The sequence below is a fragment of the Panthera tigris genome, chromosome D1 (genome assembly GCF_018350195.1).
Source record: "Panthera tigris isolate Pti1 chromosome D1, P.tigris_Pti1_mat1.1, whole genome shotgun sequence".
In the NCBI taxonomy this organism is placed as follows: Eukaryota; Metazoa; Chordata; class Mammalia; order Carnivora; family Felidae; genus Panthera; species Panthera tigris.
The window spans coordinates 26,682,502-26,704,708 of NC_056669.1; the positions used below are offsets into that span (position 1 = coordinate 26,682,502).

The window sequence follows — 22,207 nt, forward strand, 5'->3', positions numbered from 1 at the left end:
CTACTGAAAGAAAATCAAGTTTTCTGTGTGACAAAAGGTAGGGATAAACCTTTGTCCAGTAATCATAGCTTCTATGGAGGGGGCCATTAGGGAGAGAATTTGAAATTGTCTATAATTCAGTTTTCATGAGTTGTGTTTTAGTGAGATAAAATAGATTACCTTGATGCTTAATTAAATTTAGTGTCGTGTACCTTGATCTATAGCCTAAGATGGAAAGTGAACCATGTAGGCCCATTCAAATAGAAATGGATTCCCATCCTTTGTATCAACTACAATTCATTACTTTTGCTAAGAGAATTTTTCTTACATAATCATCTTGAAGGTTTTTTTAAATGAAATTTCTTGAAACATAACTAAAATATGCTTTTAAAATAAGACTTTTCGTTTATTATGTATCCTGCTAGTGTTTATTGAATCACTGTTGTGAGGTTCTGTGTTAGATGCTAAATGCTACATAGTAAAAACAAATACACATAGCGCTTTTTTACTCTACAAAGTACACATGCATGTGATTTGTAGGCCCCATCCTCAGAGGTTCTCATTGAGTGCATCTGGGATTCTCAGTTTTAAATGCTCCCCAGGTGATTCTTGAGTGCAAGCCGAGAAAAACAAAACTCCAGGAAACAAAAAAACCCTAACAGAACTCATTTGGGTACCTTATCTGCTGTCTCCAAACAGTCTGCTGAAGTGTAGGTATTGTTATCCGCACCTAAAAAGGGAGTCGGTAGAGGCCGAAGGTTTAAGGCCATGCAGCAGGGCCATGGTTATCAATCTATCCATCGTCTTCTAAGTCTGTTGCACTTTTCTCTGTGTCATGGTGTTTCATAATATTTCTCGTGTGTCGTTGTAGATTTCTTCTTCTCTTTTCCCCACTACCTAAATATTTGCTTTAAGAGAAACTAATTTAGGGGCGCCTGGGTGGCTCAGTCAGGTAAGCGTTCCTACTTCGGCTCAGGTCATGATCTCACTGCTTGTGAGTTTGAGCCCCTCATCGGGCTCTGGCTGACAGCTCAGAGCCTAGAGCCTGCTTCAGATTCTGTCTCCGGCACTCTCTGCCCCTCCCCCACTCGCTTTCTCTCTGTCTCAAAAATAAACATTAAAAAAAACCCTGATTTCCCAGAAGTTCCAATATATCATGAATCAATATATACTGAAGTATAATAGTGGTTATCTTTGAAGGATGTAATTACAGGGGACTTTGCCTTTTCACATTTTCCATGGATTTTTAAACACTTCTAATGCCTTTTAACATAATGTGCCAGTTCCCTCCCTCTCTCTTTAAATAGTAAGCATGTTTCATCTTTGTGTTCTGCAAAATTTAAGGAAAGGAAATTTAAAAGACCGCCTGTGGAGCGGGGGGAATCTTCTCAAAATCAGGGTATGGGATTATTTGGAAGAGAAAAGACTATCCCCACCAGATTTACCGTCACTAGCCTACTGGATAGACAAACCATAAGAAGAGGGTGACACTATAACCACAATGACTGGAATAAGACCGGTCCAGAGAAAAGTTAATCAGCATTTGAAGTGGGGCACCTGTGAGATTGGTTACTTGAGCAGCTCAGCCCAACCTGTCCACTGGCCCTTTCTCAGCCGAATGCCTCTTGTGGTTGCAGATTGGGTGTTGTAGTTCCAGAGGACGTGCTCTGGTATAAGGTCTAGGGGAGGAAGGGGCTGTCTCTTCTTGTGTATCTCCCCTTGGGGTGAAGAAGTCTTTCTCAAAGCCCACCAGCACAGTATCCGCAAGTCTTACCAGACAGAATTACATCAGATGCTTCTGGCCAAACCAGTTCCCAAACTGGCAGGAATGGTGCTGCCAGTTGGGTTCTGTTGGAAAAGAGGGCTGTGGATGTTGGGTAGATAACCTGATGTCTGCTACAAGGGCATGCTCCATTTGGGAGCTTATATAATAGCTGGGCTGGCTGGAGGGAAAAAGAACGAATTTATTCTTATCTAAATGATCTGTGAATTAAACATTTGCTGGCAAAAGGGAGAAATTGGAGGAACCTCACACAGTGCGTTGATTAGGATCTTGGCACTTCATTTTGAGGGATGTTGCCATCTAGGACGGAACGGCTGGAGTGGTGAAGACCTGGAACGGGGATGAACTGTAAGGGAGCTATTGAGCCTGGAGAAGAAGAAAATGTGGGTTAGTGGTGGTGGTGAAGAACGTTAAGTATTTTAGAATATTTTGTAGTTTGTCTCTGGAAGGCTAAACAGATGAGTTGCAAATACTGAAGCAGAGTTTTTACGTGGAGAAACGGGCTGAGAAGAGTGTAGGATATTCTTTTGTTTTACTCCCTTTAATTAGGACTATTTCCAACATAGTACAGCAAAAATACAAGATACTCCTAGATACACCACCCAGTTTTGTCAAATGTTAACACTTCCCATATTTGCTTTAGCCTTTTTCCCCCCAGTACTAAAACATTATCGATACAGAAAGAAAACATTACAATAGAAAGGCCTCCTTTGAACGTTTTCTAATCCCATTAACCTACCTTTCCAGAAGTAACTTTTATCTTGAGTTGGGAATTTAGCATTCCCCTTCATGTTTTCATGTTGACAGACACCCCTTTCTTTCTGGATTCCACAGAAGTTTGCTCAGCCTCTTAGAGTTGTAATAAATGTTTGTTATCAGTGTGGAAGTATTCATTGTTTGAACATACTATGATTTAAAAGCTGAGATACTTGGAAAGTAAAGCTAACCCCGTACTCAAAGGTGCCAAGCATGCGTGGCACCATTGCAACCCTCCCTCCGTCAAAAGCCCCTGAGTATTTTTGAGCTTTTAAAAATTTATAGCTCAGTGTGTGTTTTCATAAAACACGTACTTGTGTAACCACTGCCAAGGTCAAAAAATAGAACATTCCCACCCCAACCCCCTTTACCTCCCCAGGTATTATTATCCTGACCTTTAGGGTCATTACTTTTTATAGTTTTACCATCCAAGCTTTATCCTAAAGCACTGTAGTTTATCCTGTTTTCTAGATTTATATAAATGGAGCCCTTCCTTCTGTATGTATTCTTAAGTACCTGGGCTCTTTCAGAAGCCATGTTTTGTTTTGTTTTGTTTTGTTTTGAGTAATCTCTGCACCCAATACAAGGGCTCAGATTGACAACCCCGAGATCAAGAGCCACATGCTCTTCTGACTGAGCCAGCCAGGCACCCTTCTTTCACTAACCATGTGGTGTTTTATTTTGTTTTTGTTTTTGCTTCACGCCTAGTGCAGAGCCCAACACAGGGCTTGAACTCACAACCCTGAGGTCAGGATTCAGACACTCAACCGACTGAGCCATCAGGGTGCCCCTTACCAACCATGTTTTTGTCAGTTGTATTGTTGAGTGTAGCTGTATAGTTCTGCTGATGGATGTTTGGGATGTTTCCAGTTTGAGGTTGTTGGGATACTGCTGTTCTCTGTGGCTTATATTTTTATTTGTCTTAATGATGTCTTTGGGAGAAGTTCTTAATTTTGATGTATACTTTATCTGTTTATTATTATTATTATTATTATTATTATTATTATAGGTGCTTTTTGTGTACTATTTGAGAGGTCTTTTTGTACTGTGAGGGCAAAGTTATTCTCCTAGATTAGGAGCTTTTTATTTTGCCTGGCACAGTTAGAGCTACAATTTACCTGGAACTGATTTTTTTGTGTAATAAAAAGTATGGGTCTTTTTATTTTTATCTTTTCCATATGGGTATGTGGCCCATACCATATGGCTATCCAGCTTGCACCATTTATTGTCAAGGTCATCCTTTACCTTCTGTTCTCCCATGGTGCTTTCATTGCTAATTAATATCTCTGTATGGGCGAGTCTGTTTCTCGACTCCCTTAATCACTGATGTCCATGTGTATCCTTGCACCAAGCCTGTGTCTCTCAATACCTATACTTATATCTACCAGAGCATGCCCTTTTACCTTGGTTGTCTTTACTAGTGTTTTGACTATTTCACAATTCTTTTCTTTCCATATACATTTCATCAAAAACAAACACTGGGTAGAATTTTGATTGGGATTGCATGGAGTCTGTGGTTAATTGGGGAAAATTGACTTTTATAAATAATCTTACAATCTAGAAACATGGCATATACCTTTATTTAGGTCTTCTCATTACTCTCAGTCTTTTGTATAGGTTTCTGCATAGAAATGTTGTACCATCTTGTGTTGGATTTATTCATAGGTATTTGATTATTTTTAATGCTGTTGTAATTTTTTTTGTCCTTTTTGTTGTCCTGCATCGTGGAAATGCAGTTGATACTTCCAAATTGACCATGTATCCAGGAGACTTGCTAAACTAGTGTACTAATTCTAATAATTTGTGATTTTGAAAATTTCTGAATATATTCTGTGAATTATGACAGTTTTATTTCTTTCCTTCCTATTCGTACAGCTTTTCTTTAAAAAAATTTTTTTTAATGTTTGTTTATTTTTGAGAGACAGAGCATGAGTGGGGGAGGGGCAGAGAGAGAGACACACACACACACACACACACACACACACACACACACACACAGAATCTGAAGCAGGCTCCAGGCTCTGAGCTGTCATCACAGAGCCCGTCGAGGAGCTTGAACTCACAAGCTGTGAGATCATGACCTGAGCTGAAGTCGGACGCTTAACCGACTGAGCCACCCAGGTGCCCCATAGCTTTTCTTTCTTTTTCTTTATTGCACTGGCTAAGACTCTAGTAAAATGCTTAAGAGAAGTGGTGATAACTGATATCTCTGTCCCAACTCCTGATCTCAAGAGGGAAACTATTTCAACATTTATATAATATTTGTAGGTTTCTTTGTAGATACCATGCCCATTATTAGATTAAGGAAGAGCTCTTTCATTCTAAATTTGCTAAAGATTGCTGTCATGAATGAACATTGAATGTTTTTCACTTTTATTTTTTCAGTAAGATGGCCATATGATTTTTCTCTTTAGTTTTGATAGTATGAAGTATATTAATTGACATTTTAAAATATGTAAGCAACTTTTGCATTCCTGAAATGAGCCAAACGTATTTTCTGGATTTGGTTGGTAAAGTTTTGTTCAGGATTTTTGCCTTTGTGCTCAAAAGTGTGTTGGACCTGTAATTTTTCTCTTTTATAATGTATTTATCAGATTTCAATGTCAAAGTTTTATGGCTTCAAAATGACTTAGAGAGGCTATTTCCTCTTTTTCTATTCTCTGGAGTATTTTACTTAAGATTGACATTTTTTCTTTAAGCATTTGGAAAAAATTTACCAGTGAAGCCATCTGGACTTTTCTTTGTGGTAACATTTCCAATTATGGATCCAATTTATTTACTAATTGTAGGGTTAGTCATACCTTGTGTGAGTTTGGTTATGCTTCTCTAGTAATCTATTAACATTGGACCTTTAAATTGATATTATTTGATTGAAGTTGTTTATAATATATTCTTAATGGTCTTTGTAATATAAATAGAATCTGCAGTGATGTCCCCTTTTTTCATTCCTGAGTTTGGTTATTTTTGTCTTTTTTTTTTTTTTTTTTTTTTTTTTTTTAAGTCAGTCTTGCCTGGTGTTAATAAGTCTTTTTAAATAATCTACTTTGGTAGATTTTTGTTGATCCTCTCTGTTGTATGTTTATTTTGCTTTTCTTTCTTTCTCCCTTCCCTTCCCTTCCCTCCTTCCTAAGATTTTACTTTTAAGTAATCGCTATACCCAATGCGGGGCTTGAACACACAACCCTGAGATCAAGAGTTGCATGCTGTATTGACTGGCCAGCCTCCATTTGATTTATTTCTGCTCATTATTATTTTCTTCTTTTTACTTCCAGGGATTTAATTTATTCTTTTTCTAACAATTTGATGTGACTACTTAAAATTTTTTTCCAGGCTTTCTGCTTTTCTATTAATTTAAAGCTATAAATTTTCCTCTGGAAAGGGCTTTAGCTGCACCTCACAAGGGTTTGTTTTAGTTTTAGTTTTCTATTATACACACACACACACACACACACACACACAACACGTGTGTGTGTGTGTGTATATGTTTAAGTTTATTTAATTTGAGAGAGAGAGGGAGAGAGCACGAGTGAGCAGGGGAGGGGCAGAGAGAAAGGGAGAGAGAGAATTCCAATCAAGCTCCATGCTGTCAACCCAGAGCTTGATCTTATGAACTGTGAGGTGTCCCTATTTAATATATTTTTAAAAGTTGAGGTGTAATTATAAAGAAAGGAGAAAAATGTCATATTGATTTATCCATGTAATTAACATATAGATTGAGCATTCTTATTTGAGATTTAATGCTTTCTGGCATTTCTAATTCACTGTAAAGAAAATTTAATAAGTATAGATCTTCAGTTTTATAAACTATTGGGATAGATGGTGGTGCTGGTTGCACACAAAGTGAATCTATTTAAAAAATGTACATATCAGGGCACCTAGGTGGTTCAGTCAGGTAAGCGTCTACTTCTGCTCAGGTCATAATCTCAGTTTGTGGATTTATGGGTTCCTGGGTTCAAGCCCTGCATTGGGCTCCACACTGACAACACAGAGCTTGCCTGGGATCCTCTCTCTCCCTCTCTTTCTGCCCCTCCCCCAGTTGTTCTCTCTCTCTTTCCCAAAATAAATAAATAAACTTTAAAAAAAAAAAAAAAGTTGAGGTGTAATTGACCTATAATGTATAAGTTTGAGGTGTGCAGTGTGTTGGTTTATGTATTGCAGTATGATTACCACTATCATGTTAGCTAATACCACCATATTATATATAATTCACGTAATGTCTTTTTTGTAGTGAGAACAATTAAGATCTAGTCTGTTAGCAACATTGAAGTTTATAATACGGTATTTTTTTTTTAAGTTTACTTATTTTGAGAGAGAGAGAGTGGGGGAGGGGAAGAGAGCAGAGAGAGAGAATCCAATGTGGGGCTCGATCTCATGAACTGTGAGATCACGACCTAAGCCAAGAGTCACATACTTAACTGACTTGAGCCACCCAGGCACCCCTATAATACAGTATTATTGATGATAATCACTATGTTGTGTGTTGCAACTAGTAGATAAATAAGTTTTAGATGTAAGTTTGTACCCTTAAACAGCATATAAGTTTTGATAATAATATTTTCATTATCATTCAGTAAAAAAATTTGTTTTCCTTTGTAATTCAATTTTTTTCTATTTAGAAGTACATTTGTTAATTTCTAAATATATGGGGATTTTTCTGGTTGTCTTTTGTTATTTATTTCTAGCTTAACTGCACTGTGGTCAGAGAACCAGTCTGTATGATTTCAGTCCTTTGAAACTTGTTGAGATTTGTTTTGTGATTGGTTAATGGTAAAATTTTCATTGTGTGCGTGAAGAGACTATGTATTCTTCATTTGTTACTTCTGGTGTTTTATCGTATGTGCTGATCATGTTGTTTTCATGTTGTCCAGATTTTTATCCGTAATGATTTTTGTAATCTTTTTTTTCCCGTTAGTGAGAAAAGTATGTTAAAAATCTCCAACTGTGATTTTGAATAATTTTTTTTTCTCCTTATAGTTTTGACAATTTTTGCTCTGATTATTTTGTTCTCTATTATTTTGTTCTTAGGTGCATACAGGTTTAGGATTCTTATCCCTTCCTAAAGAGTCTCTCATAGTTATGGTTTGCCTTTTTATCTCCAGTAATGTTTTTTACCTGTACTAATACTTTGTCTAATATTTTTATGTGTTTTAGATGTGTTATGGTTGTTGTTGTTATTATCTGTTAACCTGGTACTTGCCTTTTACTGGAATATTTAGTATATATACATTTAATGGGGCTGCTGAAATGCTTGGGTTCTCATCTACCTTCTTATTTGGTGCTTTTTGTTTGTTCTGCCGGTTCAGTGTTTCTTTTTTTTCCTTCTTTGGAATTTGTTACTGTTTTACTTCTCCCTCTTATTACTTTGGAACATGCAGTCGTTTATTATTGCTTTAGTGATTACTTTAGAAATTTCATCTTTCACATATTAGTGCCTTACATTATTTGGTACTTTTATCCTCTTCCTGGACTATAGAAGGACCTTAGAATACTTCAACTCCATTTAACCCTTTCTTGTCTTTTTTGCCATTGTTGTTATGTATGTTAATTTATTTTATTTTTAATTTTATTTTAATGTTTATTTATATTTGAGAGAGAGAGACAGACAGACAGACCATGAGTGGGGTAAGGGCAGAGAGAGAGGGAGACACAGAATCCAAAGCGGGCTTCAGGCTCCATGCTGTCAGCACAGAGCCCGATGCGGGGCTCGAACTCACAAACTGTGAGATCGTGCCCTGAGCTAAAGTCGGACACTTAACTGACTGAGCTACCCAGGAGCCCCTATGTTAATTTGATTTTAAACCTGAGAAGAAGTTATACAAACCGTGTTCTATATAGCCAAATAAATTTAGGTCAGTAGTTATTGACTCTGGACGCACAGTGGTGCCTGGCTCCAATTCTGCCAAATTACATCAGGATCTCTTGACAGAGGGGGTCATGCGTTAATATTTTCGGGGCAGAAAGAGAGGGGGACCAAGGATCCGAAGTGGGTTCTGCGCTGACAGCGGAGAGCCCGATACGGGGCTGGAACTCACAAACCATGAGATCATGGCCTGAGCCACAAACGCTTAACCAACTGAGCCACGCAGACACCCCTTTCTTTGATATTTATTATGCCTCTTTCGTTTCTGACTTTTCCGGGATAATTTTTTGTCTTCCAAAACATTTTAGAATTTTCTTAAGGATAGGTTGGCTGGTGACATATTCTTTCACTGAATATCTTTTTCACTGTCTTTCTTGAAAGATAGTTTCATTGGGAATAGAATTTTTCTCATCATCTTAAAGCTCTTACTCCATTCCTGATATTTTATGTTACCAGTATCCTGATGTTGAATGTTATCAACAACTTACTGGAATTTGCTGTCAGCATAATTACCCTTCTTTGAAGGTAATATGTCCCTAAGTCTCTGTCTGCCTTTAAGCTTTTCCCTTTGAATCTGGTTTTCAGCAATTTTGCTATTACATACTTAGGTATAGGTTTCTTTTTTTGTTTTGTTTTGTTTTCATTTTTTTTTAAATGTGTTCTCCTTGCAGAGCTTCTTGAATCCGTGATTTGATGCCTTTCATCAGTTTTAGAAAATTCCCAGCCATTTTCTTTCTAAATATTTAAATGTTGCTTCTGCGTAATTCTCTCCTCTCCTGTGGGACTCCAAAAACAAACATCCTAGATGTTGTCACTGTATCCTGTGTCTCTCGCTGTGCCTCATTTGATAAATTTTCTTCTGGCCCATCTTTCTGTCTACTAACAGTTTTTTCAGCTATATCTGATCTGTGAAGTTCATCCATTGAGTTCTTAATTTCAGTTATTGCAGTTTCAGTTTTGTAGTTAAAATTTTTTAGAAATTGTTTCTCGATCATGTTGAAATTCTCAATTTTTGTCGTCTGTGCCTCTGAACGTGGTAAATATCATTTGTTTGTGTCTGATAATTCACCATGGAGGTCTTGCCCAGCCAGGGGCCAGTGTATACCTGCAAGAGCAGACTGTTCTCCTCATCACGTGTAGCTGTCCAGGTTGGGTGGGGACTTGGTAATCTGGTTCGGCCCAGTCTCCCCGTCCAAGAAGTAGCTCATCCCAGCCACAACCTGCTTGCCGGTGAGCAGCACGGGCAGTGTGTAGCCGTGGCACCTGTCGTTGCTGGCCTCGTCCTCCCTGAGGGTGAAGCTCGCTGTTGACGGAGTCCCACCGGGCACCCATTATTGGAGACTTGGTGTGTCTCCTGCTGGTCCTGGGGCTCCGGGCCAGGGCTGGAGAGCCCGGCAGGAGCAGCGTGGTGGACAGGGGCCTGGCCGTCGTGTGCTTGCAGGCAGGTGAAACCCAGGGGGGAGCGATCCAGGAGTCACCCTCCCTGCTTTTTAAAATGTGTAACATTTGCCCCCTCAGTTGCCTTTCCATAATCCTAACCCTGAATATGGAGTACTTAAGTTGATGCACAGACGTTTCCAGTTACCCCAGAAAAAGGCTGTTTACCAGCCAGGGGTTGGGTATTTGCAGCAGTATTGGAATTGTAATTTGAATATTTGGTTGCATTTTGCCCTTATTTTATAAGAATGAGGAAATGGGAAACAAAGTGTTTATTGTATTGATGTGTTGGTACTTGGTGCTTTCTGGAGAGTCTGTGAACTTAGGTGAATACTCAGTGTTCCTACAATTATGTAGGAAAAGAGAAGGAATGTTTTTATTTAGTTTATTATTACTCCTTTTTTATTTTAAGTAGGCTCCAGGCCCAACATGGCACTTGAACTCATGACCCTGAGATTGGGAGTCACATGCTCTACTGACTGAGCCAGAGAGGCCTTCCTATGAGGGAATGTTTTTTAGGTGCTGGAGTTAAGTTTCCAAGGGTATTTTTTCCCCCTGAAACACTGGGAGTAATTGACATTTGTATAAATACTTCCCGTAGCAGAACCCAAAAATAACATGCATGTCTTTGAACTTGCCCATTGGGGTGCCTGGGTGGCTCAGTTGGTTAAGCATCTGGCTTTGGCTCAGGTCATGATCTCCCAGTTCATGGGTTTGAGCCCAGTGTTGGGCTCTGCATTGACAGTTCAGAGCTCGGATGGAGCCTGCTTTGGATTCTCTGTTTCCTCTCTCTCTACCCCTCCCCTGCTTGCGCTCTGTCTCTCAAAAATAAATAAATAAACATTAAAAAAAAAGAGAATATATTAGATACAAAGCAAGGATATCTCTATTCTGTGTTGTATTTAATTCATTCCTTTATAATTGGATATTTATGTTTCTAATTTTTCTCTAAACAATATACAATAGATATTGCTCTTTTTTTTTTTAAACCACTTTAGCTGTATCTCAAATTAACATTTAAAAGAAGCTTTGGATATAACTTGTTCTTAAGTTGAAGACTTTTCATGGTAATTGGTTAATTTGAAGACCTTCATAGTTGTCATTATTAGCCCATATTTATTAAATTGCTATGTGCAGGGCACTGTGACAGTACAGAGAACACCACAGCTAAAGGCAGCATGTAGTTACTAAGATGACAGATGAAAGAAATCTTTATGTTGTTGGAGAAATGATAGTCAACATGTTTCCAGTATTTTAAAATAAAATAGATTATTTTAATAGAGTGTATATATATATATTTAAAAAAAACATATTTCTTGGGTTTACTTCCAGATATTTTACATATGTCAGCCTAAAGATATAAAATTTTCTCTAAATTGTACAAATGAAATCTGATAAATTTTTTTGGGGGGAAATATGTGTAACATAAAAATGGTTAAAATGGTCAATTTGAAGTTTATAGTTCAGCAGCATTAAGTACATTCAGAGTATTCTGAAACCACCAGCACTGTTTCCAGAACTTTTTATCATTCAAACAGAGACTCTGTACCCATTACACATAAACTCCCTGTCTCTGCCCCACCCCAAGCTCCTGGAAACCTCTCTTATGAATTTGTCTGTTATTGTAAATGTTCTAATAAAACATAATGTTTTCAAAGTAAATGTATCAGAATGTCATTCTTATTTGTTTATTTATTTATCTAAAGTTTATTTTGAGAGAGAGCACATGAGCAGGGGAGGGGCAGAGAGAGAGAATCCCAAGCAGGCTCTGCCCGTCAGCACAGAACCGGATGCGGGTTTTGACCTTACATCTATGAGATCCTGACTCAAAATCAAGATTCCAACACTTCCTGACTGAGCCACCCAGGCGCCCCCATATGGTAATTCTTCATGTAACTTTTTGGGAACTGCCAAACTCTTCTGCATAGTGGCTGTACCATTTTACATTCCCACCATTCCCACAAGGGTTCGAATTTCTCCACATCCTCCCCAACAGTTGTTTCTATTATTTTTTGATAAGAGCCATCCTAATGGGTGTGAAACGGTATCTCATTGTAGTTTTCATTTGATTTCCCTAATGATTAGTGACGTAGAGCATCTTTTCATGTTGGCCATGTATATACCTTTTTTGGAGAAATGTCTGTTCACGTCTTTTGCCCATTTTTGAATTGGGTTTTTGTTGTTGAGATGTAGGAGATCTTTATATATTCTAAATATTCATCTCTTACCAAATACGTGACTTGCAGATATTTTCTCCCATTCTTTGGGTTGTCTTCATTGTTTTGAGAGTGCCCTTTGTGCAGAAGTTTTTAATTTTGATAAAGTCCAATTTAGCTATTTTGTGTGTGTATCTTTACTTCTGGTATCATTATCTAAGGAATCATTGCCAAATAAAATGTGAAGATTTGCCCTTCTGTTTTCTTTTAAAAGTTTTATCTTTTTAGCTCTTGTGTTTAAGTCTTTGATCCATTTTGAGTTAATGTTTGTTTGTGGTTTAAGGTAAGTGGCCAACTTCATTCTTTTGCAGGTGACTGTCCAATTGTCCCAGCAATATTTGTTGAAAAACCTGTTCTTTCCCTATTGAATAGTCTTGGCACCCTTGTCAAAAATCATTTGATTATATATGCGAGAGTTTATTTTTGAGGTCTCTATTCTATATATCTGTCTTTATGCCAGTACCACATTGTTTTGATCACCATAGGTAGCTTTGTGGTAAGTTTTGAAGTCAGGAAGTGTAAGTCTTTGAACTTTGTTCTTTTTCAAGAGCATATTTCCATATAAATTTTTAAGATTTCTAAAGAAATTTATGCAGAAAACACTTGGGATTTTGATGGGGATTGCACTGAATTAGTAGATTGCTTTGAGTAATTGTTAATCTTAAATCTTTAGGTCTTCAACATAAATTTTTGTAATAAAATTTTTTTAAATTGACATAATATGATTGATTTTAGTTTATACTATGACTTCTGGGTGTTAGATGTTGATGAAATTTATGCTTTTTAAATTAACTGCCATCCCTACTAACTGATTCCTGGTGCATTACCTGAGAGTAGAGATGGGAAGCCTGCCACCTGCACACAGAATGTGGCCTGTTCTTCTCTTTTATTTGACTCTTCACCATGTTGGGCTTCATTGCAATTTCTCTTTCTCTCTTTTTTTAAATTTATCTATTTATTTTGAGAGAGAGAGCACCCCAAGCTGAGAGCATGGAGCCCGATGCAAAGGCTCAAACCCAGGAACTGTGTGTTTCATTACCTGAGCCAAAATCCAGAGTCAGATGCTTAACTGACTGAGCCACCCAGGCACCCCAGGCTTCATTGTATTTTTAAATTCAAATTAAACATCACCATTTCCAGAATGTTGGGCAGGCTCAGATGGAAGATTGTGCAGGTCTTGATCTCAGGGTTATGAGTTTGAGCCCCGTATTGGATGCAGAGATTGCTTAAAAATAAAATCTTAAATAAAGGGGCACCTGGCTGGCTCAGTCGATTGGGCATTCGACTCTTGATTTCAGCTCAGGTTATGATTCCCTCGTCATGGGATTGAGCCCTGCCTCAAGCTGTACGCTGAGCATGGAAACCTGCTTAAGTTTCTCCCCCACCCCCCTGCCCCCTCCCCCGCTTGCACTTTCTCTCTCTCTCAAAAAAATAAAATAAAAACAAGCATTGCCATTTCCAAATAATGTGGATATTTTATGTGAAAATTCCTTTCCAGTTTAAAAACAACTGGAAGTCCTGGCAGCAATGCTCAGGTAGCACTGGGCCCACTTTAGATGAGAGGGGGACTCTGATTACCATGAGGGAGTTGAATGTGGGTTGCCATTTTTGTCTTATACTCCTGTCTGCTTCTGTTACCTCTCTGTTATCCACAGGCAGAAAGTTTTCAACCCTGTTGAAAAGAGAGAAAGTTGGATTGAGTTATCTCTTGCAATAAATGTTTATTACTCATGGCATATTTCAAGGGAACTAAAAACCATCTTTCATAACAGAGTCTTCTTTGACTGGTTGGCCTCTGCCCTGCTCCCTCCCCCCTTTTTTTAATTGAAAAAAAATTTTTTTAATGTTTATTTATTTTTGAATGAGAGAGACAGAGTGTGAGCAGGAGAGGGGCAGAAGGAGAGGGAGACACAGAATGTGAAGCAAACTCCAGGCTCTGAGCTGTCAGCACAGGGCCCGATGTGGGACTTGAAGTCACAAACTGCCAGATTATAACCTGAACCCCACAAGATCATGACATGAGCCAAAGTCAGACACTTAAGGGACTGAGCCACCCAGGTGCCCCAACTTTTTTTTTTTTTTTTTTAAGTAATCTCTGCACACAACCTGGGGGTCAAAGTCACAACCCTGAAATCAAGAGTCACTCTACTAATGGAGCCAGCTAGGCACCCCTCCTTGTAGCAGCTCTTAAAAAAAAAATGAGGCTTGATTAGATTCCTCAGAATCTACATTAATAAAATATCCTGCTGGGCTGTATTATGAAAGATTAATCTTGCGAACTGATACAAGTCATTGAGACTGAAGATTGGTTAATGTTGTTTTTTAAACAATGGAAATAGTAATCAGGGGAGATTAAAATCAGATTAAAATGTTTTAAGTATTGATTTTAAAAGATTAAATGCAAAACCTGATAAGCTCCCAGCCAAGCTGAGCCATTATGTGTGGTTTTATGTGTGTATGTAGAGTGAGTGAAGAAGTTGAACTTGTCACAGAATAATGGAAGTGAAGGCATATTGTAGATCTGGTGCTAGTTTCCAGTGGATGAATAAATCTTCATTAAACTATCCCTATGGTGATCTGATATTATGATATTATATCTGTCTTCAAGAAGCTATAGGAAATAGAAGAGAACATAAACTTCAAGTCGGGTTGGAGGTAATGATAGTAGCTTGAGTACACATTAAGAAGAAAGTGTTATAAGTCTATTTTTAACACTCTTTTTACTTCATAATTTGTGAAGATACATTTCTTTTGGATATCCTGTTAGTGCCATATTGGTATTTGGGACATTTGGGGTTTTATGGGGCCAGTGGTTTAGAGGAAAGCAAAGAGACAAGTGATCAGGTCAAGAGTGTCCTATGTAAATACAGGTAAGGTTACATTATTTCATACGACCACAGGTAGAATTCATTGTTGGCCAAATAAAATACTATGTTAAGTATTACTGAGATTAACATAGGGCTTCTGTGATGTTCTGTAGGCAACTATTAGTCTTACATACTTCTGGAGGTGTTTGAAACCAGTTTTTTCATAAGGCTGAAGAAGCCACTTTAACATAATATGGACACTCATGTACAGGCCAGCATTAAGTATTAGAAATGAGTTGCAAAAATTTTTCCGTTGAGCTACTTACTAGTTGTTCCCAAGAGATGTGGAGGGTGAAGGAGAGTCATTCTAATACAGGCCAACCTGGATCGCTCAAATTTGGCTGAGGTACTAAGTTACCAGATAGTAAGTACTATGCCTAAGTAGCTATTTGACCTCCCAGTCTTTAAAGGATTTAAGGTGAACTAGCTCTGATGACTTTGTAAGATATTTAGAAGAAAAACAAGAGATTTCTATAGAAAAGCATGTTTGCTACACAAGTTCTCATATGTGCTGAAGATGACCTCTATGCCTAAATGCTGAGGAGCCTTTTTTTGGGGCAGGGGCAGGAAGGATACTGTGTAGGCAGAAATAATTTCTTGCAGTGTTTGGGTTGACATCATTTAGAAGCTAATGTAACTAACTACTACTAAGGACATATAAACACTGTTTGTAGTAGAGTTACTGTTTCATAAACTGGTGTGATTGTTGGTGCTCTCAAACCATACTCAGTTTTCATGGGGTGAATTTTTAAGAGTTGAATTTGTGTCTACATACATATATATGTGTGTGTGTATGTAAAACATGCATACATGTATGGTTGTGGGTTGTAGTGATATATTAAAGAATAAAGGCGTTTAACTGTCTGGGACTTTTTAACAATTTGGGAATATATAACATCAGGTCAGCAAGGTGGTTGTCAGTTTTTCATCCAAAATACAGTAGTTTGGAATTTGCTGATGGTTGCCAGGCTGTCGTCTGCCTTTTACTGATTTGCTTTTATGACGTGTTTGAATTCAAATTAAAATAGGGGGGCACCTGTGTGTCTTAGTTAAGCATCCGACTTCTGGCTCAGGTCATGATCTCGAGGTTTGTGAGTCTGAGCCCCATATCAGGCTCTCTGTTGATAGTGCAGAGCCTGATTCAGATCCTCTGTCTCCTCTCTCTGCCCCTCCCCTGCTCGTGTGTGTTGTCTCTCTTTCTCCTCAAAAATAAATAAACATTAAAAAAAAAGTGCTTTAAAAATGCCATGTGATTATCAAGAGTAAGTGATTCAACTTGGTCTGAGCATTGTCTGTAAATCTTCAAAGGAAGGAGGTTTTTCTTTTTTTTTTTTAATATGAAATTTATTGTCATATTGGTTTCCATACAACACCCAGTGCTCATCCCAACAAATACCCTCCTCAATGCCCATCACCTACTTTCCCCTGCCCCCCACCCCCCATCAACCCTCAATTTATTCTCAGTATTTAAGAGTCTCTTGTGGTTTGCCTCAAAGGAAGGAAGTTTTTAGCCCAAGGAAAGGATGGTTTGATTGCTCCAGGAAAAAAAAAAAAAATGATTAGGTGGATTTTTAGGAAACCAGCATTCAGGGGAAAGCTACAAATACTGGAATGGAAACACCACAGAGTTTTCCAGAAAAGTTAGCTGAATTTGGGAGTAAGAGATCACTATATATCTTTGGAAAAATGCCTGACTCCTTCCTTGATGTGATTGATGCATTCATGTATAATGAATTGGCAATGGACTCATCCAGGCATGTAAATTTGAAGGAGATAATAAGGGTCTTGGAGCCACAAAGGGTATTCACACTTGCTCCAGAGGAGTTTTCCAGGAAAAGATGATGTCATCTCCCTATACTTCATTAGATTTAAATATTTTAAGAAGGCTTAGCCACTATAGCTCGTGAAGGAAACAGTCTAAAAGAACTTTTATGGTGGAGATACTTAGGTTTATAACAACATTTATGTGTATTCTTTTTTCTCCTCATTTTCATATTCAGGAATAGAGTCCTAATTTTTATATTACACCCATAGAAACCAGGGGTACCATCACTGCACCTTTTATTTTGGCTTAGCTTTTAGCTATTGTTTAGGAACCAATCAGATAGAAGTTGGGCTGTCCTCTATGGCAGAGTTTAAGAATCTTTCCTTTTTTTTTTTTTTTTTTTTTTTTAATCTTCATTTATTTTTGAGAGAGAGAAAGAGTGCAAGCAGGAGAGGGGCAGAGAGAGAGGGAGACACAGAATCTGAAGCAGGCCCCAGGCTCTGAGCTGTCAGCACAGAGCCTGACTTGGGGTTTGAACCCATGAACCATGAGTCCATGACCTGAGCTGAAGTTGGACACTCAACCAACTGAGCCACCCGGGCTCCCTTAGAATCTTTCCTTCTTAATTAGGATTATTTTGTCTCTTCTACCAGGCCAAGCCTTCATGCACATGAGGACTTGTAACTCATTCATTTTGTTGTCTTTAGAGCCTACTCTTGTAAGGTCTTAAAATGTTTACTGACTTAAAAATAATTGAATCAACAATTTCTATGTGATTTGAACATCATATCATATATGCTCTATCTGTTCTGGTTATTTTTATTGTTTTTGGATGACCCTTGGATTTTGTTATGTGGTTGTCAGAAGCCTGGAAGAAGAGGGTTTTGTTTTTTTGTTTTGTTTTGTTTATGTCTCAGTGATGGTTCCTTTCATATATGTGGATCTGAGAAGTTTGAGGAATGGAGGGAGACTGTCCACCCCCCCCCGCCCCACCTCCCAGCAGTTGGATAAAATAAGAACTTTGGGTCTTGGCACTTAACCCACTTCCATAACCCATACTGAATCCTCTCCCCCCACCCCTTTTTAAATACTGAATCTCTCTTTTTTTAATGTGTGTTTGTTTTGAGAGAGAGTGTGTGCACCTGTGTGCGCTCAGGGGAGGAGCAGAGAGAGGAAGAGAGAATCCCAAGCAGGCTTCAAGCTGTCTCTGCAGAGCCTCACACAGGGCTTGATCCCATGAACTGTGAGATCATGACCTGAGCCAAAATCAAGTCAAAAGACTTAACTGACTGAGTCCCCAGGCACCTCAGTACTGAATCTCTTGTAAGAAGAAATGTCTCAAGGTCTTTTTTCCTGTCTAATTCCTGTTCATTATTTTACTTCACTTGTCTTTTTTGAACTAGCCTAGCCTCTTCACTGAAGTTTTATGGCTTTTAACCCATTTAACTCTTGGCAACTGGAAGATTTATCAAGGAACAATCTGAGTTCCTACCCCATTCTTCCAATCACTGGAAACTCCTGCTAGCCTTAGTCTAGGAACAATCTGAGTTCCTACCCCATTCTTCCAATCACTGGAAACTCCTGCTAGCCTTAGTCTAGGAACAATCTGAGTTCCTACCCCATTCTTCCAATCACTGGAAACTCCTGCTAGCCTTAGTCTTCATGATGAAAGAAGGGAAAATGCATATATATATATATATATATATATATATATATATATATATATATATATATGGAATATAAAGGTGAATGAAAAAAAAGGCATTCGGGTCATGCCTTCCTAGCACAGTATTGACTGAACATTGAACACAGCACTGTCCCACAGAAATAAATGCAAGCCACATACATGTAATTAAAATAGTTCTAGTTGACATTTTTTAAAAAAGCAAAAAATAGCTTTGGTTGGCTCGGTCCGTAGAGGATGTGAGTCTTGATCTTGGGGGTCATGAGTTCAAGCCCCATGTTGGATGTGGAGCCTGCTTGCAAAAAATAGGTGAAATTAGTTTGAACTTTATATTTTATTTAACCCAATATATTTGAGATATAATCATTTCAATATGTATAACCATGTTATGAAATCAGCATGTAGTAAAGTTGAGATATTTTGCATTTAAAAAATTTACATATTAGGGGCGCCTGGGTGGCTCAGTCGGTTAAGCGTCCGACTTCAGCTCAGGTCATGATCTCACGGTCCGTGGGTTTGAGCCCTGCGTCGGGCTCTGTGCTGACAGCCCAGAGCCTGGAGCCTGTTTCAGATTCTGTGTCTCCCTCTCTCTGTGACCCTCCCCCGTTCATGCTCTCTCTCTGTCTCAAAAATAAATAAACGTTAAAAAAAATTAAAAAAAAAATTTACATATTAAGTCTTTAAAGTTCTGCATATATTTTACATTTATAGCCACATCTCAACTTGGATGGTAATCTTCATTGGAAATATTTGATCTTTATTTAGATTGCATGAAGTTTACAGGTGGCAAAGTAGACTAACGTTCTCAAGCTCCAAACAAAACATTTTCTAATAATTGAATGAAATTAAAAAAAAAAATCATGTTCCTTTGATATTTGCATGCATGTTGACATAACTGGCTCATGTTTTTTAGAATCAGTTTCACCTTGAAACAAAAGTATGTACACTCAAAACTGTCATTTAAGTAAATCCATTAACTCTTGTATGAACTCAGTACTATTCATATCAATTCAAAGGAGCATCGCATAAATTGAAAGCACCCCGAAATTAATAATCAGTGTCAGCAGACATTCTTCAGATTTCTCTTGTAGTTTTTGTAACCAGTGCACATCACACTATGCTTTTAATTAAAATCTTCTGTATATTCATATTATAAAATGAGTAAATTATTTGTATAAAAAGTTTTAATTTCGACATAACAATTTTTTGTGGTTATATAGCAAAGGCACAAACTTTCCTTTCCTTTGAACATTGTATTCATATGCAGGGTGATAGTGATGCGACTGTATTAGGTTTGCTAGGGCTACTGTAACAAAATACCACAGACTGGGTGGCTTAAACAACAGAAATGTATTTTCTCACATTTCTAGAGGCTGGAAGTCCAAGATCAAGGTGCCAGCGGGGTTGGTTTCTGGTGGGTCCTCCCTCCTTGTCTGGTAGGTGGCTGCCTTCTTGGCTGCGTCCTCACCTGGGCTTTCCCCTTTGTGCAGGAGGGAGGGAGGGAGGGAGGGAGAGAGAGGGGGAGAGAGGGAGAGAGAGAGAGATGGATCTCTGATGTCTCTTCCTCTTATAAGAACAGCAGTCCTGTTGGATTAGGGCCCCTCCCTTATGACTTCATGTAACCTTGGTTACCTCCTGAAGGCCCTGTCTCCTAATACAGTCGCATTGGGGGTAGGGCTTCAACATAAGAAGGGGGTTGGCAGTCAGTGATGAGATGCTTCCTTATTCTTTTAAAACCCACACCTTAAATTTTGTGAAATAGCTATTTCAAGATCTCAATCTAAGTTCAGTGTACTTTGATTCTTAGTGTTAATGCCTTTTAAAGGTGAAACCTTACATAGATGCATACATCTAAAGAAGATCTAAGGTGGTAGCATTTTGCTGCAGTTATCACATTCATTTTTCAGTCTTACCATTAATTACGGAAATATGGTTGAAATTTCACTAGTAAACTTCCTCTTCCTTGTTACTAATCAGTATCCTTACAAGCCAGTTGAAAATGTTGCATTTTATACTAAAAAAAAAAATTAATGTTTATTTTTGAGAGTGAGAGCGAGAGAGAGTGAGAGTGGGGAAAGGGCAGAGAGAGAGACACAGAAACTGAAGTAGCCTCCAGGCTCTGAGCTGTCAGTGCAGAGCCCGACGTGGGGCTCAAACTCCAGAACAGTGAGATCATGACCTGAGCTGAAGTCAGACGTGTGACAGACTGAGCCACCCAGGTGCCCCTACAAAACAATTTTTTTAATGTTTATTTTTGAGAGAGAGAGAGTGAGAGAAAGCGCGCACATGTGCTCGGGGCAGGGGAGGGGGAGGAGGAGGGAGGGGCAGAAAGAGAGGGAAACAACAGAATCTGAAGCAGGTTCCCAGCTCTGAGCTGTCAGCACAGAGCCTGACATGGGGCTTGAACCCATGAAATGGTGAGACATGACCTTAGCCGAAGTTGGATGCTTAACTGACTGAGCTACCCGGTCGCCCCACTTTGATATTTTTAACAAATGGATACACAGCCACAACACAGTAAAATCTTCATTTTGGAAGATTTAAAATTAGTTTGGAAAATTGATTTCAGTTCAGGTGTACCTAGGTGGTAGGGCTATAGGTGACCCATTTACCATTTAGAGAGTAAAATAACAAGAGACAATTTTCCGTGAAAATACCAATTTTCAAAATGCTTTCTCCATAGCCATGAGTTAACTTTTAAAAAGCAATTCCTGAAAAACAAAAGAAGCAATCCCTTTATGACTTACTGTTTAGAATGTTGTAGGGGCGCCTGGGTGGCTCAGTCGGTTGAGCGTCCGACTTCAGTTCAGGTCACAATCTCACGGCCCATGAGTTCGAGCCCCGCGTCGGGCTCTGGGCTGATGGCTCGGAGCCTGGAGCCTGTTTCCGATTCTGTGTCTCCCTCTCTCTCTGCCCCTCCCCCGTTCATGCTCTGTCTCTCTCTGTCCCAAAAATAAATAAACGTGTAAAAAAAAAAAAAAAATTTAGAATGTTGTATTTACTTTGAAAACAGAAATTAAGATATTTTTCAAAATTGTCTGCTAGGTGTCTGGTACTGTTACACACTTGCCATCTCAAGTTTAGAACATTTATTAAGGAAAAATATTATTTTTCAATTGATGACTCTCATAAGTACTTCACCACAAGGTGACCAAGAGATGAACTTTTGGGTGGTACAGTACATTTCCATGGTTATCCCTCCTCCAACTTCCAGGTATTGTAAACTTTGTACCTTCTCGAGGTCTTACAGTGTGCAGTATGAGGTTGACACAGGTCGTAGTGTTTCTCTAGGGGGGTGACCTGGCACACCCACCTTGGAGATCCTGAGTCTGTACACATAGGCTGTTTGCTCACTTCTCATTTGTCATGGGGATTCATGTGACCTTGTTTCTAGCATTACCACCACATTGAAATGACTGGTGGTCTCATAACCACCCATTTCTCACGTGAACATTCGAATCTGCTGCTTCATCTCTTGAGATACGGCTTCGTTGACATTCTTTCCTGGTTCTTCCACCTCCGTCACAGACTTTCCTTCTGTGTGTGCCCATTAAATGTTGGTATTTCTTACGGTTCCGTCCTTTTCAAATGCAGTCTCTCTAGATGATCCTACCTATTCTCTGGGCTTAAAATTCTTTCTGCCTGTTGTTAAATAGCAAATTCACAATTCCAGCCCACGTTACCCTCTGGAGGTCCTGACCTGTATTTTTTGTCTGGCAAATACAGTTTTGCCGCGTGGGTGACTTTGGAGTATGTTGAAGATAGTGCATCCCAATTTGATGTTTGTCCATCTCTAGTCCCCTCCTTCCACCCCCTGCAGTTCCTTTGCTTATTAGCGCCATTGCTCCCCTAGTTGCCAG

The 22,207-nt window shown here is 38.7% G+C and overlaps 1 protein-coding gene and 1 long non-coding RNA gene across 6 annotated transcripts in view; one reads left to right on the plus strand and one right to left on the minus strand.

The window, feature by feature from the left end:
• Positions 1 to 22,207, plus strand: part of APLP2 (amyloid beta precursor like protein 2) — an 85,989-nt gene that overhangs the window by 4,668 nt on the left and 59,114 nt on the right. The gene's annotated exons all lie outside the window — the stretch shown is intronic.
• On the minus strand, positions 1,929 to 20,330 carry LOC122230989. Of its 2 annotated transcripts, XR_006208062.1 has the most exons (4): positions 19,710 to 20,330; positions 13,610 to 13,703; positions 2,502 to 2,611; positions 1,929 to 2,128 (listed from the first exon to the last, which is right to left on the minus strand). It is a non-coding gene; the product is annotated as an uncharacterized LOC122230989 (long non-coding RNA). The 2 variants fall into 2 exon arrangements; XR_006208063.1 differs by lacking the exon at positions 2,502 to 2,611.